Source organism: Aedes albopictus, chromosome 3, assembly GCF_035046485.1.
Source record: "Aedes albopictus strain Foshan chromosome 3, AalbF5, whole genome shotgun sequence".
NCBI lineage: Eukaryota > Metazoa > Arthropoda > Insecta > Diptera > Culicidae > Aedes > Aedes albopictus.
In genome coordinates, this window is record NC_085138.1 from 269631270 (window position 1) to 269649567 (window position 18298).

Genomic DNA, 18298 nt, shown 5'->3' on the forward strand with positions numbered 1-18298 from the left:
CTATGGTGAGGAATTTCAGTCACTCACCAACATTTGTGACCTTTCATTGCAATGCATACTTTGGAGCAATACAGTGTGTTGCAAAAAATATTGAACATTGTGTATGAAAGTACGGACCTAATCCGGTTTTGTCAACGATACAGTTTGTTTTAATAATGTATTATTTAATAATACTAATAATGTATTATTTTATACTTAAATCTTAAAAGTTCATCTTCATACACTGCCTTTCAAAGCATACAGGGAATAGATAAAAAAACATACCTACCAGGACAAGCACAATTTTCAATTTTCGAAAATGCTCAACTAGCTGTAACTTTTCGTAAAATACTTCAAAAATCTAAAATCATTACTGTTAGTTGTTCAACTAGGGTAGTACGCAAATTGTTCAACGGTTAGTACTGAATATTTTGTTTTCATTAGTTTTTCCGTGCATAATTCCGTCCATAAACACCCAGTGAAGTTTAGGCTCAGTCATTACTCATACTAACCATTAAATTTGATTTCCCTTGAATTCCATTTTCCATTCCATCAGCGATATATCCCCCACAAGTTCAATTAATTGGACACAATGGCATAATTTCCCCCAACGACGGGATAGGGAAAAATGAAAAAAGAAAAAAAACACTAGAACCCCCTTGAAACCTCATAAAAGCCCCTGGAACGCTCCTAAAACTTCCTTATCCCTGCTGGAACATCCTGAAACGTCCCTGAACCCATTGAAAACCTCTGGAATACACTTCCCAAGCAACCAAAAGTTCGGATTCCACTTGAAGAACGAACTCAGAAGTTCAAATTTGGTTCAATTTCGGTTTTGTTGAACTTGATTCTCCAAAAAGTTATAAGTGTATTGTTTATGAACTTGGAAGTACATATACAAGCTTTTGACTTCTCTTCAAAACGACATTGAAGTCGAAAAAAGGTTCAGAAAAAAACTTACTTTGAACTTTAGGGCAGAGTTCAATCAAATTTTAACCGAACTCATGTTGAACGTTTGCGTGCCACTAAAGTTTAAATACAGTTCAAATGGACATATACCAACAACTTGAAATGTTCCGCTCCGAACTTGTTTTGAACTTTTTTTGAACTTACTACTCAAAGTTCTGATAAATATTAACCGTACCAAAAGTGAACTTTACATGAACTTCGGAGACAGCGGAGCTTGGGAGAAGTTCACATTCAATTAAATCACTTGGCAATCGAGCTCAGCAGCCACAGCTTGTGTTATTTTCACAAGTACACTTTGTTTCACTATTATATTTCAACGTACTTACTTGAAATCCATGCAAAGAATCCGTATTGTGTGGCTCAAAGGCTGCCCTCTCAGCGAGCAACAGCTCCACCCAGTGTTCCGCCGGAAGTCTTTTCGGCTAAGGCAAAAGTCTTCCAGTTTTGCCAGATGTTTTCCATCCCGTCTCACTTGTCGCGCTAGCACACCGGTGTTCGACGCAATCATAGTCACTGAAAACTTATAATCTTTTAAGAATTACCGGCACTGGCACTAATTTATTGCTTTGCACTTGCCTAAACTGTGGATCAAAACAAACTGAAAATGTCAAACTGTGTAAGTTCACAAAAAGTTCCACGTAAACTTCTTCCGAACTTTCGGCTTCAGGCAATGACCATTTTGTATGGACGAAAAAAAAATTTTGTATGGACAAATGACCACACGGGGGTGGGGGGGGGGGGATTTGGGGGTTGAGAAGCCCCAAAAAAATGACCACGTGGTTTATGGACAGCCCCTTAGTGGTAAGGCGTCGGCTTTCAACGAGGAGAACCCGAGTTTATGTCTCAGTAAGTAAAAAAACATCAAAAATGTATTTCAAGATATTAGTCAATAAGGATTCCACACATGCTAATGTCTCTCAATCAAAAATTACTTTTGATGACTAAGCGCCTTTTTTTCATTTTACGGAAGCTTATTTTTAAGCTGAATAGCGTGCCTTTCAGCGGCACAAGTGTACTTTTTATGAACTGAAGTTCGGTTAACTACTTAAAAAGTGAGCTGTATAGAACGCTATTCATCTACCTTCGAATAGCTGATTAAGCCCAAACATGCTGTTTTATCCGAACTTTTGGTTGCTTGGGTTGTATTGCATTCAGTATGTGCGATAGTATTGTTTTTCTTTCAACAGGGGAAATTAAGCCACCGCGTCCAATAAGTTGAACTTTTGTGACATAGAAGGATGTATGCCATATTAGGAATATCTGAGACGTTCGACAATAAATAAATAAACCCCTTGAAGACCCCTAGAACACCCCAAAAATTCCCTGCAACATGCCTGAAACCCATTGAAAGCCCTTGAAACACTTCTGAAACTCACTGGAACACCCTGAAATTCTTTAAACCCCTTGGAACGCTCTTGAAACCCACTGAAACACCCTGAGACGTCCCTGCAATCCCATGAAATGCCATTTTAACCAACTGAAACACTCCTTTCAACGCTCCAGGAACTCATTGGAATCCTATAGAATACTCCTGGAATCCCTGAAACCCGCTGGAAAACTCTGAATCATCTCTGAAACTCCTCAAAACGCTCCTGAAACTTCCTGAAACTTCCTGCAGGGCCGGATTTAAGGGGGGGCCAGGGGGGCATGGCCCCGGGCCCCCACAAAATGTTACTTCAAATGGTAGTGCTAGAAACATCTTGATTTATTTTTTATCACAAGTACTTCTAGTCTCAAGATGAATGTGAAATATTGTGCTTCAAATTAGAAAGAAGCAGAATTGATCACTCTTGTGAATTGACAAGTTATTTTAACGAAAATACATGAGAATATATTCACCTGAATTCAGGATGAAATCTTAAACGGTATGGAATAGTGTCGAAAAGTTTCTGCTGAAAATTCGTGTATATTTCTGTCGAAAATTATTGGTGTTATTTTTAAAAATTTGCATGTGTTTCTATCAGAATAAAGTAAAGCTTTAGGAATTGTAGATCTTCACTCGAGTTTGATTTCGCTTACCAAACTTATAAATTATTCAAATCGAACCCCAGAATTGTTGAAAATTTTTTTTTTAAGGAACAAGCAAGAAACATGGGTCGGATTTAGGCGGAGATCTGATCCGATTTTCTTCAATACGATTAAATCCATGACGAATTTTTCTTCCTGGCTTGATTGTGTAATTTAAGAAGAACTCTAACCAAATCCATAGGTTCCTAATGAAAATCGCAGTGGATTTTTGTGGAGCGTAAGTAAATAAGTAAAGTTTTCCAAACAATTTTGTTAAAATTGACTAAAAATTCGTCCGCCAAAGATTATTATAAAATTTTACTTATAATTCTATTCATAGTAAAACAAAAATTCCACCAGGAACTCATAATAGATTTCCGATTAAATTTTCTTTAGCAGCTTTTAGTAGAATTCCCGCTAAAAATACCACAATGGATTTTTTGCCTCCATTTCACAAAAATATCGGGTCCTGCCAAAAATTGTTCAACAAACCCGATGTGTTTCAAATATTGTTCAAATTAAATACTTAATTATTTTCATCCCCCTTCCTCGACCAGCCAAACAGTGATGGGACAAAAAGTGAAATAAATATTTGTATCGGCCTGATTTCTTCAATAACAACCCTAATTTTTGGAAGATGTTTCCATATTTTCTGGGTTTTTCTATAATGAAAAACCCTAATTAATCCACCTAGTGGTGATGGTGCCTTTCTCGTGCTTTAAAATAGCCTTTCAGCAAAACTCGAGCGACATGTTAATGACATTGACATAAATACACAATGAAAACTGCTTGCTAAATCTACTCAATATGGATACATTTTATATTAGCATAACATCCAATATTCAGAAAATATAAGACAACGATCCAAAACTCAAACCAAATAAGTGTCATGAAGCCGCAAAATTTTGAAACGTCATTTTAGATTTTCCGGTCATTGTATGACTCCGGATATCTACCCCAACTAAACTAACCGCCATCTTGAACATTGAGACACCATCTTGGATGTTCTGGTATTCATTTTTGGATTCTGCACCTTAAATTACATAAAATAGTCGCCGTATTGAATTTTGGCATGTCGTTTATGATTTTCTGGTTACCAGTTTTGGACGAAGACCGGCATTCTTCCCCATTCAAACTATAGTCATATTGCAGACCTTGTGAAACAGCGCACAGCTTAGGTTTTCTGATTACAAATTTTGAATTCTGGACATATTTTCATGCAAAATATGCCCAGAATGCAAGAATTAAAAATCCTATAAAATAGGCACTAACTTGAATACTGGGCCATTATCTTGGACTTTGGACCGCTATCTTGGATACTCTGGTGGACTCCGAACATATTTCCCATACCAAATACACTTATTTTACATAGTTTTAGAGCTCAAAATTCCTTAAACAGCCACCATCTTCGTCAACGATCAAATTCTTATTTTTCCATTCAACGTTGACCCATCCTGCTATAAATTTACACCTTAGGAATCTGAAATGGTACGATTTGATGATATCGCTTTAGTTTTGTCTATATTTTGTTCTCATATAAGAGAACTTAGACCTATTCGTCACTGTTGTTCATACCTAATGTTTATCAGGCCATTAAACAAAGCCACGATTTAATTTTTCACATGAATGTTGGTTCTGCTACACAACAGCTAGCATCTAATGTGATCTAAGGCTATTTTCTTGCTAACCGTTCATTAGATTATCAAAAAATCTGCGATCTGATGTGTCGTATGTATGGGTTTGGTTCATTTTTATATATGGTAATTTCCGGTGGGATAGCCGGATCTGATTCCATGAGTCATGGACCATGACACTACCGGTTGTCCCAATTATGGTCTGCGAATATTTTATTGCTATTTATTCACCTTTACCTAATCACCGCGATTTTATTTATCGGATGAATGGGTTTGCTTCACTTTTACTTCTAACCACTTTCGAAGCCACAGCTGAACCCGCAACACTACCGGGAATCTAATGTGGTCTGACCCTATTTTCCATCAGGTTGTCGATAAGTCGTGATCAGTCTTGTTAGAGATCATAGTCATTTAAACCTTTTCGTCGATATTCGGCCTCCTTTGCATCCGACATTCGCAACACAAGAAATCAAACTACTGTTCGAAACAAAAATGTCAAACGAATGCACTTCACCACGATAGCGGCTTCGGGAGACGGTTCGGCTTTTGTTATTCCTGTCTTCTTCCATAATAAGAGCTATGTGTGTCGTATTCAATGCAACATGCAATAATAAACTAATATTAACATTCATAATCGGAATTGGCTGAAAATCTATGCGTAAAGCTAGAATTAGACACATGTCATCGTGTCAGATAACATTGATTTGACCCTTTCTTATGTTTATTGATCTTCGTTCTACTGCTCGTGTTGTGTGTAGGTAAGAGGTAACGATAGCGCACCAATGTAACAAAGCCGACTGACACCCGACTGCGGCAACGAAATGAAGGTAGTAAAAAGTGTCGAATGTTTAAAAGACTGGTCGTGATTTGATGTACCGCATCTATGGGTTTGGTTTTTTTTTTACTTGTTCGTTTATTTGGGAGGCTCGGTTATGGGTTTGGTTAAATTTTACATTTTACTACCCGGATCTGATTCTGAGTAACTACCGGCTGAACCAAATATGGTCTAACATTATTGTCTTGTTAACTGCTCATCGGTTAACCAAAAACGCTGCAAATTGAAGGTGTTACATGCAAGGTTTGACAATTTCGACGGGACTCTCGGAACCAATTCCGGAACACTACCAGTTGTCTTTAGTGTGACGTAAGGCTATTTTCTAGCTAACTGTTCATCAGGTTATCGCAAAAGCCACGATTTGATGTGTCACATGCCTGGATTTGGTTTACTTTTACATTTGGCCTCTTCCGGCCACTCAAAACCGATTCCGAAACACTTGCTGGCCGTTCATTAGGTAATCTAAAAAGCCGCTATTTGATGTGACGCATGTACGCTTTTGTTTCTCTTTCAGATTTAACCACTTCGGCGGGAACCCCGGAACAGGTTCCGGAACACTACTGGTTCAGATATGGTCTGAGATGGTTTTCCTGCTCATTGTCCATCAGGTCATCGAAAATGCCGTGGTTTGATGGGTCGCATGTATGGGTTTGGTTCAATTGTATATTTGGCCACTTCCAGCGGGACGCCTAGAACCGGTTTCGGAACACTACTGGTTCAGATATGATCTGAGACTATTTTCCTGCTTAACGCTCATCAGGTTATCGAAAATGCCGTGGTTTGATGTGCCGCATGCATGGGTTTGGTTCAATTGTATATTTGGCCACTTCCAGCGGGACGCCTAGAACCGGTTCAGGAACACTAGCGGTTAATATATGGTCTGAAATGATTTTCCTGCTCATTATCCATCAGGTCATCGAAAATGCCGTGGTTTGATGTGCCGCATGTATGGGTTTGGTTCAATTGTATATTTGACCACTTCCAGCGGAACGACTAGAACCGGTTCCGGAACACTACCGGTTCAGATATGGTCTGAGATGGTTTTCCTGCTCATTGTTCATCTGATCATATAAAATGCCGTGGTTTGATGTGTCGCTTGCATGGGTTTGGTACAATTGTATATTTGGCCACTTCCAGCGGGACGCCCAGAACCGGTTCGGGAACACTACCGGTTCAGATATGGTCTGAGACTATTTTTCTGCTTATCGCTCATCAGGTTATCGAAAATGCCGTGGTTTGATGTGTCGCATGCATAGGTTTGATGCATTTTCATATCTGGTCCCTTCCTGGAGTACCGTTCCGGAACACTTAAATGGCCATATCTCCGGAATGGCTGGACCGATCCGAACCATTTTCAATAGGAAACAATGGGACCAGATTCCGCGTCGAATGAACCGTCGGTCATTGAAATCGGATGAGGTTTACTGCCAAAAAGTGATGTGAGTTTTTTTGTACACACACATACACACATACACACACACATACATACACACACACATACATACACACAGACATCACCTCAATTCGTCGAGCTGAGTCGATTGGTATATGTGATTTGACCCTCCGGGCCTTCTATCAAAAAGTCATTTTTGGAGTGAACATATAGCCTTTCCAGTACACTAGTGTACGAGAAAGGCAAAAAATATATCCTCTAAAAAGAGGCCCCCCACAACACTGTGGCCCCGGGCCCCCACATTTGTAAATCCGGCCCTGTTCCTGGAACATCCCTGGAATGTCTATGGGACCCCCCAAACCCCTAGAATGAAATCTGAAATCTCCTCTGAGACCCGTTGGGAAAACCCTGAATCTCGCTGGGAAAACCCTGAAACCCGTTAAGAACATCCTGGAATACTCCTGGAACGCCTCTGGCATCCTCTGGGACACCCCTGAACTTCCCTGGCACTCCCAAGAAAGCCTTTGGAAACTCCTGGAACACTGCTAAAACCCTCAGAATTCGCTGGAACACCTTTGATTACAACTTCCTTAATTGCCACGAAACGCTTCTGTAGCCCCCTGGAACACCGTTAAGCTCCCTGGAATGCCCCTGACACCACTTGAAATCCCTGGAACGCATCAGAAACCACCTGAAACTCAGTGGGAAATACACTGTGGAACACCCAGGAAAATTCTTGAAACCCCATGAATACTTCTGGAATGCCTATGAAACCTCGTGGAACGCCCACGAAACTCCATATAACACCCCTGAAATACTTTCTACACTTCTGGAACGCCCCAAAGACCCCAATCAACACACCATCGCATATGGAAGCATGTACGCATGCATATGGCCTCCACTTTAGCATCCTATTCAACATCATATAAGACTTTGTATTGGCTGGGACCCTCTAGAACCCCCTGGAATACACGTGAAACCCACAAAACCAATTGAATGCCTCTGAAACCCCTGGAGACGCCCATATCGTTGTGATCCCATGGAACGCCCATACAGCCCAATGACCTGAAACTCCTTTAAATGATCATGATGCGGATGATTTTGTTCTACCGTCTATTGTACCAAGGCAGCTGCCTATAGCACTGACTGGAGTAATCTGAGAAGCGATTTGATCAAGATAGTGCCGTTGTTAGGGGCTGTCCATAAACCACGTGGTCATTAAGGGGGGGGGAGGTCGGCCTATGACCATTTTGTATGGACTAATAAAATTTTTGTATGGACTAATGACCACGCGGGGGGGGGGGGGGGGGGGGGGTTGAAAAATCCCAAAAAAATGACCACGTGGTTTATGGACAGCCCCTTAGTGGTCAGTAAGGTGCACGGGCGTTTAATTTCGCCTGTAGGTCGGTAGCTAAACGTTCAAAGACAGAATAAGTAATTGTACGTGAGGAGCTAAATCAGTTGAGTAAATTTTCTCACTACAAACAGTTCCGAAACTACGAAGAGAATATAATCACTGCCGCACATAACTGGTCCAATATTTGATCGTAAAAGCTGAGAAATGTACTGCCTACAGCCAGTCATGGAATTGTTGTAAGAACTGTTCTGCTCTTTTGACTGTCTGAGGCAGCTTATAACCAAGCTTTGTCTTTATTAATTGATAGAGAAGGCTAGTTGGACTCTCGAGAACACCAAAATTTTTGGTAGGAAAACCGCTCCCATGCCGCAAATTTTTGTGTTTGCACAACGATTTCTCCCGTAAAAATATGTTTTATCATATAACTATGTACGGTCATTTTGCTCAGAAACTAATAACGAGTTGAATGGTATATAAATATCAGGGGGTTTCATACGAAAATCTACATTGAGAGGCATTTGTATGAAAACATTTTCAAAATTATTGCGCGCCACCGCGATCGAACAGCAGCTAACGGTTTCTTGGCTGGCCTGCGGTGGGCACCCGTGCGGATGATGGAAAAGAACATGAAACGGTAAAATAATATAAAAGATTTGTCGCTATGCTCACATGGAACAAATGCATAGTTCGCGGATGTAATAAAGATGCTAGAACTAGGGGATCATTTGTATTGATCAATATAGCATTTTTAAACGTCCATGAATCTCCGAAGGAATTCCTCCATGAATCTCCGAAGGAATTCCTCCTCCTTCCTTTAGGAAATCCTAAACCATTTTCCGAAGGGGTTCGTCCATGAATTTCCGGAGAAATTGCTCCAGAAATTTTCCGAAAGAATTCATTCACGAATTTCTGAAGAAATTCCTCCACGAATGTTCAAAGGAATTCCTCCAGGAATATCCTGATAAATTCCTCCATGAATTTCCGGATGAATTTCTTCAGAAATTTCCAGATTAAATCCTCCAGAAATTTTCTAAGAAATTCCTTCTGCAATTTCAGAAGGAATTCCTCCCGGAATTTCCGAAGTAATACCTTCATAAATTTCCGAAGGAATTCTTTCAGGAATTTCCGGAGGAAATCTTCCAGCAATTTCCGAAGGAATTCCTCCTGGAATTTCCGAGGGAATTCCTGCAGGGATTTTCAAAGGGATTTCACCTGGAATTTTCGAAGGTATTATTTCATGAATGACCAATAAAATTCCACCAGGAATTTTCGAAAGAATTTCTCCAGAAATTCCTTCACGAATTTCCGAAGGAGTTCCTCCATAAATTTCAGAAGGAATTCCTCCAGGACTTTTGCGAAGGATTTTCTGAAGAAATGCCTCCATGAATTTCCGAAGGAATTCCTCCAGAAATTTCAGGAAGAAATTTCTCCAGGTATTTCCGAAGGAATTACTCCAGGAATTTCCGAAGAAATTCCTCCAGGAACTCCCAAAGGAAATCCTCCACGAATTCTCGAAGGAATTCCTCCAAGAATTTCCGAGGGAATTCCTCCAGGATTTTCCCGAAGAATTCCTCCATGAGTTTCCGGAGGAGTTTGTCCAGGAATTTCCGTAGGAGTTCCTCCAGGAATTTTCAATGGAATTTCTCCTGGAATTTTTAAAGGATTTTCTCCTGAATATTCGAAGGAATTCCTCTACGATTTTCCTAAGAAATCCCTCCCGGAATTTCTAAAGAAATTTAAAGGATATGCCTTGAAATACCTCCAAAAATTTCCGAATGAATTCCTCCAAAAATTTTTGACGGTTATCCTCAAAAAAATTCCTTAGGATTTTCTCACATAATCCCCAAACGTTTTTTGAAGGAATGATTGAAGAAGTTTCTCAAGTTTTCGTAGGAGTTCCGCAATACATTTTTTAAGGAATTTCTTGAGGAATTTCCGAAGAAACTTCTCCAGCATCTTTCACTGGAATTCCTTGAGGAATTTTGTAAAGATTTATAAAAAAAAAACGATAAAATTCCTCAACGAACTTATCAAATAATTTCTCACGAAATTTCCGAAGGTATTCCATAAGACATTTCAGACATATGTCAAAAAAATTTCCAAACGAACTCCTTTAACAATTTCCTAATTTTCCTTATCAAGGCATTTTTAAAGGAATTCTTCAAAGAATTTCCGAATGAATTCCTCTAGGAAACAAAAAATCACAAAAAGCATTTCTTCAGGAATTTCCGAAATATTTTTTCAAGAAAGTTTTGAAAGATTTTTAAAGAAATTCCTTATGGAATTTCAGAAGGGATATCTCATAAGACTTTTAGTGGTTTTTTTTTCTGCTTCAGGAATTTGGGAAGGAATTCTCACAGAAATTTTCGGATGAATTCCTCCAAGAATTTTTGAAGGTATTCCTCAAGGAATTTTCGGAAGAATTCCTCACGAAAACTCCGAAGGAGTTCCTCAAGGAATATTCTAAATCTATTTCAAAGAAATTCCTCAAGGAATTCCCAAAGAATCTTCTAAAGGAAATCGTAGAAGAACTCTCGAAGGAATGTCTTATGTAATTTCTCAAGGAGCTTTTGAAATGAAGGAATTCCTCAAGAAATTTCTGAAGAATTTGTCAAGGAATTTCCGGTGGCATTCCTCAAGTGTTTTCGAAATAAATTCCTGAAATTATTTTTTAATTGATTCCTTTAAAAATTTCCGAATGCATTCCTCTAGCAACTTCCAAAGATATTTCTCCAGGAATTTCCGAAGGAATTCCTTTAGAAATTTTCAAAGAATTTTTTCCGGTTATTCCGAAGGAATTCATTAAATGATTTTTCGAAGAAATTTCTCCAAAAAATTCTTAGGGTATTTCTCAAGGAAAGGAATCTTAGTTTGATTGGAATTTTTGAAAGATTTCCCGGAGAAATTCTTAAAGTATTTTCTGGAGCTTCTCAAACGGATTTCTGGTGGAATTAAGAATGATATTTGTAAAGAATTACTGGAGAAATTATGGTGAAATTCGTAATAAAACTTCTGGAGGAATTATTGAAGAAATTTCTGAAGGTATTCCCAATGGAATTACTGCAAGTTTTCCGAAGGTAATTTCTGCTGGAATATCTACAATAAAATAACCTGGAAAAATATCAAAGAAATTTCTGGAGAAACTACTGGATAAATTCAAATTCATAATGGCATTTGTTAAAAAATTCCTGAAGCAATATCTTGAGGAATTCCTCAGGATTATAATCATATATGATTCTTCCCTGAACCATTCCTGTCAATCACCCATATTTTATACTTCACTTTAATTTTTTTTAATGATGAAATATTTGAACTCCTTGTTACTGCAAAGTGGTTTTCAGTGTAAGGGTGCTCGCCCCCCCCAACCCCTCCCCCCCCCCCCCCCCCCCCCGAAAAGCTGGCTACGCCCTTGGATAGCGCAATATGATAACAAAAGAGGCGTATGAAAAGTGCTATAAGGAATAAAAACAAAAGTTGGCATATGTGTATCGCCTCCGAATAAGATTAATTTGCAAGATATAAAACAAATATTGAAGAATAAATAACCGTTTATTTTTTATTTAACGAGCCTCGTTCATATTTGAGCAGAAGGTATATGTATATACGGAAAACATAAAACTATTAAAATCTTAAGTCTTACCCCAAAAATATTTTATTGTTGACTCTCAGAAACTACTGTTAAATTTTGAGCGAAATCGGACAAGTCTACAAGTCTAAGGGGGCGCTCAACGGGCTGGAAGTTTGTATGGGAAAATCCATCCAGTTATACGGAGAAACCACATGTTTCCAGTTTTTTAGTCTAGGTAGCGATGTATATGTTCAATCATCACCAAATTTTCCATCTTTATCGGAAAATCTATCTTCAACAACATTGCCGAAAACCGCAAAATGATCCGAGTTCATTTGAATAAGTTATACCCTATAAAACTATAACTCATTTTAGAGAGATTTAATGATAGCAAAAACGAAAGCACAGGTATGCATCGAGCTTGAAAAAGATTTTTTTTTTTTCAAAAAACAAAATAAGACCTGGCCTTGTTTCATTCATTGACAGCTATTTTGTAAGCCGTGGCCCCCTCCTGACCGAGCAACTATAATCTAACTCTACCGAAAAACTTAGATGATCAGAGCTGTTTTTGACTAGTAAAAATACAATTTCCGGAGGAATTTCTCCAGGAATTTGTGGAGGATTTTTTCCGAAATTCCCTGGAGGAATTACTCCGGAAGTTTCTGGAGGATTTCCCTCGGAAACTCATGGAGGAATTTCTCCGGAAGTTCCAAGAGGATTCACCTCGGAAATTCCTGGAGGAATTGCCACGGAAATTCCTGGAGGAATTTTCTCGGAAATACATGGAGGAATTCATTCGGAAAATCCTTCGCAAAATTCCTGGTGGAATTACATCGGGAATTCATGGAGAAATTCCTTTGGGAATTTTCAAAGGAATTTCTCCCGGAATTTCTGAAGGAATTCTTCCAGGAATTTCCAAAAAAAAAAATCCTTCAGGAATTTCCAAAAGAGTTTCTCCAGGAATTTCCGAAAGAATTTCCAAAGAAATTCCTCCAGGAATTTCCGAAATAATTGCTCCACGAATATCAGAAGGAATGCATCCAAGAGATTCCAGAGGGATTTCTCCAGGAAATTCCGAAGAAATTCCCCTAAGAATTTCAGAAAGAATTCCTGCAGAAATTTCCAAAGGAATTCCTTCATGAATCTTCAAACGAATTCGTCCAGCAATTTCCGAAGGAATTCCTTCCGGAATTTCTGAAAGAATTCCTCCAGGAATTTTTGAAGGAATTCCTAAAGGAATTTGTAAAGGAATTCCTCCATGAATTTTCGAGGGAATTCCTCTTGGAATTTCCAAAAATAAAATCCAAAAAGAGTTACCGAAAGAATACCTCCAGGAATTTCCGAAGGAATTCTTTCAGTAATTTCCGAAGAAATTATTCCAGCAATTTCTGAAGGAATTCCTCCTGGAATTTCCAAAGGAAACCGTTCAGTAATTTCCGAAGGAATTCCTCCAGGAATCATAAAAAGCATTCCTCTAAGCAGTTTAGAATGATTTTTTTCCAGGAATGTCCTTAGGAATTCACCCAAGGATTTTCTCAGGAATCTATATATCTATATATATATAAATGCAGTGGCATACGTGGGACCGCACATAACTTGCGAACGAAAGGTCCGATTTTGGTCGTCTTAGTTTTGTTCTGTTATTTTTCTCCCAAGGAAGGTTTATGAGGCATAAAACATGGAAAAATTGAGAGTTTTTGAAAATCGATCTCCCGTACATTTTGACCGGGGACTTGATCTTGGCTAGAAACTTGAAACGTCAAAAAAACGCAGTAGGCAAGACAAAGTTTGCCGGGTACAGCTAGTTTCTCTATAGATTTTTGAAAGAATTCCTCCAGAAATTTCCGGAGGTATTCATCCTAGATTTTTCGAGGGAACTCCCCAAGGAATTTCCAAAGGAATTCCTCGAGAAATTTCCGAAGGAATTCCTTCAGGAATTTCCGAACGAATTCCTTCAGGAATTTCCGAAGGAATTCTTCCAGGAATTAGCGAAGGGATTCCTCCAAGAATTTTGGAAGGAATTCCTTCTGGAATTTTTTAAGGAATTCCTCCAGGATTTTTTGAAGGAATTGCTTCAGCAATTTCCGAAGCAATTCCTCCAGGAATTTCCGAAAGAATTCCTCCAGGAATCTCCACAGGAATTCGTCCAGCAATTTCCGAAGGAATTCCTCCCGGAATTTCTGAAATAATTCCTCCAGAAATTTCCGAAAGTATTCATCCAAGATTTTTCGAAGGACCTCGCCAAGGAATTTTCGATGGAATTCCTCCAGTAATTTCCGAACGAAGTCCTTCAGGAATTTCCGATGGAATTTCTCCAGAAATTTCCAAAGGAATTCTTCCAGGATTTGCGAAGGGATTCCTCCAAGAATTATGGAAGGCATTTCTCCAGGCATTTTCAATGGAATTCGTCCAGTAATTTCCGATGGAATTCCTTCAGGAATTTCCGCCGAAAGAATTCCTCCAGGAATTCCTAAAGGAATTTCTCCTGGAATTTCCGAATGAATTTCTCCGGGAATCTCCAAAGGAATTCGTCCAGCAATTTCCGAAGGAATTCCTCCCGAAATTTCTGAAAGAATTCCTCCATGAATTTTTTGAAGCAATTCCTAATGGAATTTCCGAAGGAATTCCTCCCGGAGTTTCCGAAAGAATTCCTTCAGGATTTTCCGAAGGAATTCTGCTAGGAATTTCCGACGGTATTCCTCCAGGAATTTCCAAAAAAAATCTAAAAAGAATTTCCGAAAAAAATCCTCCTGGAATTTCTGAAGGAATTTCTCCAGGAATTTCCGAAGGAATTCCTCCAGGAATTTCCAAAAGAATTCGTCCAGCAATTTCCGAAAAAAAATTGCCGAAGAATTTATTGCAGGAATTTCCGATGGAATTCCTCCTGGAATATCCATTGAAATTCGTCCAGCAATATCCGAAGGAATTCATCCAGGAATTCCGCTAGGAATTTCCGAAGGAATTCCTGCAAGAATTTCCAAAAAAAAAAATCCAAAGAATATTTCCGAAAAAAATCCTCCACGACTTTCCGAAGGAATTCCTCCAGGACTTTCCGAAGGAATTCCTCCAGGAATTTTCAATGACATTCGTCCAGCAATTTCCGAAGGAGTTCCTCCCGGAATTTCCAAAAGCATTCCTCCAGGAAGTTTGGAATTATTTTGTCCAGGAATTTCGTAAGGAATTCACCTAAGGATTTCCTCACGAATTTTTCTAAGGATTTCTGAAAGAATTCCTCCTGGAAAATTTCAGGAAAGAATTTCTCCAGGTATTTTCGAAGGAATTACTCCAGGAATTTCCGAAGAAATTCCTCCAGGAATTCCCGCAGGAAATCCTCCACGAATTCTCGAAGGAATTCCTCCAAGAATTTCCGAGGGAATTCCTCCAGAATTTTCCCGAAGAATTCCTCCATGAGTTTCCGGAGGAGTTTGTCCAGGAATTCCGCTAGGAATTTCCGAAGGAATTCCTGCAAGAATTTCCAAAAAAAATCCAAAGAATATTTCCGAAAAAAATCCTCCACGACTTTCCGAAGGAATTCCTCCAGGACTTTCCGAAGGAATTCCTCCAGGAATTTTCAATGACATTCGTCCACCAATTTCCGAAGGAATTCCTCCAGGAATTTTCAAAAGCATTCCTCCAGGAACTGATCGGGATTGAAGTTTGGAATTATTTTGTCCAGGAGTTTCGTAAGGAATTCATTTCAGGATTTCCTCACGAATTCCTCTATGGATTTCTGAAAGAATTCCTCCAGGAATATCCGAAGGTATTCATCCAAAATTTTTCCTAGGAACTGCCCAAGGAATTTCCGAAGGAATCCTTCAGGAATTTCCGATGGAATTCTTCCAGGAATTTGCAAAGGGATTCCTCCAGGAATTTTGGATGGAATTCCTTCATAAATTTCCGAAGGAATACCCTCAGGAATTTTCGAAGATATTCCTGGAGAAATCCGTCTGGAATCTCTTGGATGCATTCCTTCTGAAATTCGTGGAGCAATTATTTCGGAAATTCCTGGAGGAATTCCGTTGGAAATTCTTTCGGTAATTCCTGGAGAAACTCTTTTGGAAATTCCTGAAGGTTTTTTTTGGAATTTCCAGGAAGTATTCCTTCAGATATTCCAGGAGAAATTCCTTTGAAAATTCCCAAGGGAATTTCTCCATGAATTGCCGATGTTATTCCACCAGGAATTTTGCGAAGGATTTTCCGAATGAATTCCTCCATGTATTTCCGAGAGAATTCCTCCAGGAATTTCCGTGGCAATTCCTCCAGGAATTTCCGAGGGAAATCCTCCAGGAACTTCCGGAGAAATTATTCCAGGGAATTTCGGAAAAAATCCTCCACAAATTTCTGGAGGAATTACTCTAGGAATTTCCGAAGGAATTTCTCCAAGAATTTCCGAAGGAATTCTTCCAGGAATTTTCAAGGGAATTCCTCTTGGGATTTTCAAAGGATTTCCTCCTGGAATTTCCGAAGGAATTCCTTTATGAATGTCCGAAGAAATCCCTCCATGAATTTTCGAAGGAATTCCTCCATGAATTGCCGAACAAATTCCTCCAGGAATTTTGCCAAGGAATTTCTAAAGGATTTTCCGAAAGAATGCCTCCATGAATTTCCGAAGGAATTCCTCCAGAAATTTTCCGACGGAATTCCTTTACGAATTTCCGAAGAAATTCCTCGAGGAATTTCCGGAGGAATTCCTCCAACAATTTCCGAAGAAATTCTTCTAGGAATTTTCAAAGGAATTCCTCTTGTAATTTTCAAAGAATTTTTCTTCTGGAATTTCCGAAGGAATTCCCCCATGGGTGTCCGAAGGAATTCCTACATGAATTTCCAAAGGAATTCCTCCAGAAATTTTCCGACGGAATCCCTCTACGAATTTCCGAATTCATTTACGAATTTCTGAAGAAATTCCTCCACGAATTTTCAAAGGAATTCCTCCAGGAATTTCCTGAGAAATTCCCCCATGAATTTCTGGATGAAGTTCTTCAGAAATTTCCGGAGGAAATTCTCCAGGAATTTCCGAAGGAGATCCTCCAGTAATTTTCAAAGAAATTCCTTGTGCAATTTCCGAAGAAACTCCTCCTGGAATTTCCGAAGGAATTCCTTCATAAATTTCCGAAGGAATTCCTTTAGGAATTTCCGAAGGAAATCTTCCAGCAATTTTCGAAGGAATTCCTCCTGGAATTTCCGAGGGAATTCCTGCAGTAATTTAGTGAGGAATTCCTCCAGGGATTTACAAAGGAATTTCGCCTGGAATTTTCAAAGGATTTCCTGCCGGAATTTCCAAAGGAATTCCTTCATGAATATCCGAAGGAATTCCACCAGAAATTTTCGAAAGAATTTCTCCAGGAATTCCTTCATAAATTTCCGAAGGAGTTCCTTCATAAATTTCAGAAGGAATTCCTCCAGGACTTTTGCGAAGGAATCGCTCAAGGATTTTCTGAAGGAATTCCTCCATTAATTTCCGAAGGAATTCCTCCACAAATTTCAGGAAGGAATTTCTCCAGGTATTTCCGAAGGAACTACTCCAGGAATTTTCGAAGAAATTCCTCCAGGAATTCCCGCAGGAAATCCTCCACGAATTCTCGAAGGAATTCCTCCAAGAATTTCCGAGGGAATTCCTCCAGAATTTTCCCGAAGAATTCCTCCATGAGTTTCCGGAGGAGTTTGTCCAGGAATTTCCGTAGGAATTCCTTCAGGAATTTTCAAAGGAATTTCTCCTGGAATTTTCAATGGATTTCCTCCTGAATTTCCGAAGGAATTCCCTTACGAATTTCCAAAGAAATCCCTCCCGGAATTCCCAAAGAAATTTCTTATCGATTTGTCTTGAAATACCTCCAAAAATTTCCGAATGCATTCCTCCAAAAATTGTTGACGGTTGTCCTCAAAAAATTTCCTTAGGATTTTCTCACATAATCCCCAAACGTGTTTCTGAAGGAATGTTTGAAGAAGTTTCTCATATTTTTGTAGGAGTTCCGCAATACATTTTTGAAGGAATTTCTTGAGGAATTTCCGAAGAAACTTCTCAAGGATCTTTCGCTGGAATTCCTTGAAGAATTTCGTAAAGATTTATAAAAAAAAACGAAAAAATTCCTCAACGAACTTATCAAACAATTTCTCACGATATTTCCGAAGCTATTCCATAAGACATTTCAGACATATGTAAAAAAAAATCCAAACGAACTCCTTTAACAATTTCCGAATTTTCCTTATCAAGGCATTTTTAAAAAAAATCTTCAAAGAATTTCCGAATGAGTTCCCCTAGGAAATAAAAAATCACAAAAAGCATTTCTTCAGGAATTTCCGATATATTTTTTCAAGGAAGTTTTGAAATATTTTTAAAGAAATTCCTTATGGAATTTCAGAAGGGATATCTCATGAGACTTTTAGTGGATTTTTTTCAATATTTTCGAAAGAATTGCTTCAGGAATTTGGGAAGGAATTCTCACAGAAATTTCCGGATGAATTCCTCCAAGAATTTTTGAAGGTATTCCTCAAGGAATTTCCGGAAGAATTTCTTACGAAAACTCCGAAGGAGTTCCTCAAGGAATATTTTAAATCT

General features: G+C 38.8%; 1 protein-coding gene across 4 annotated transcripts in view; it reads left to right on the forward strand.

Moving 5' to 3' along the window:
* Positions 1-18298, forward strand: part of LOC109433210 (pleckstrin homology domain-containing family G member 5) — a 446136-nt gene that overhangs the window by 44887 nt on the left and 382951 nt on the right. The gene's annotated exons all lie outside the window — the stretch shown is intronic.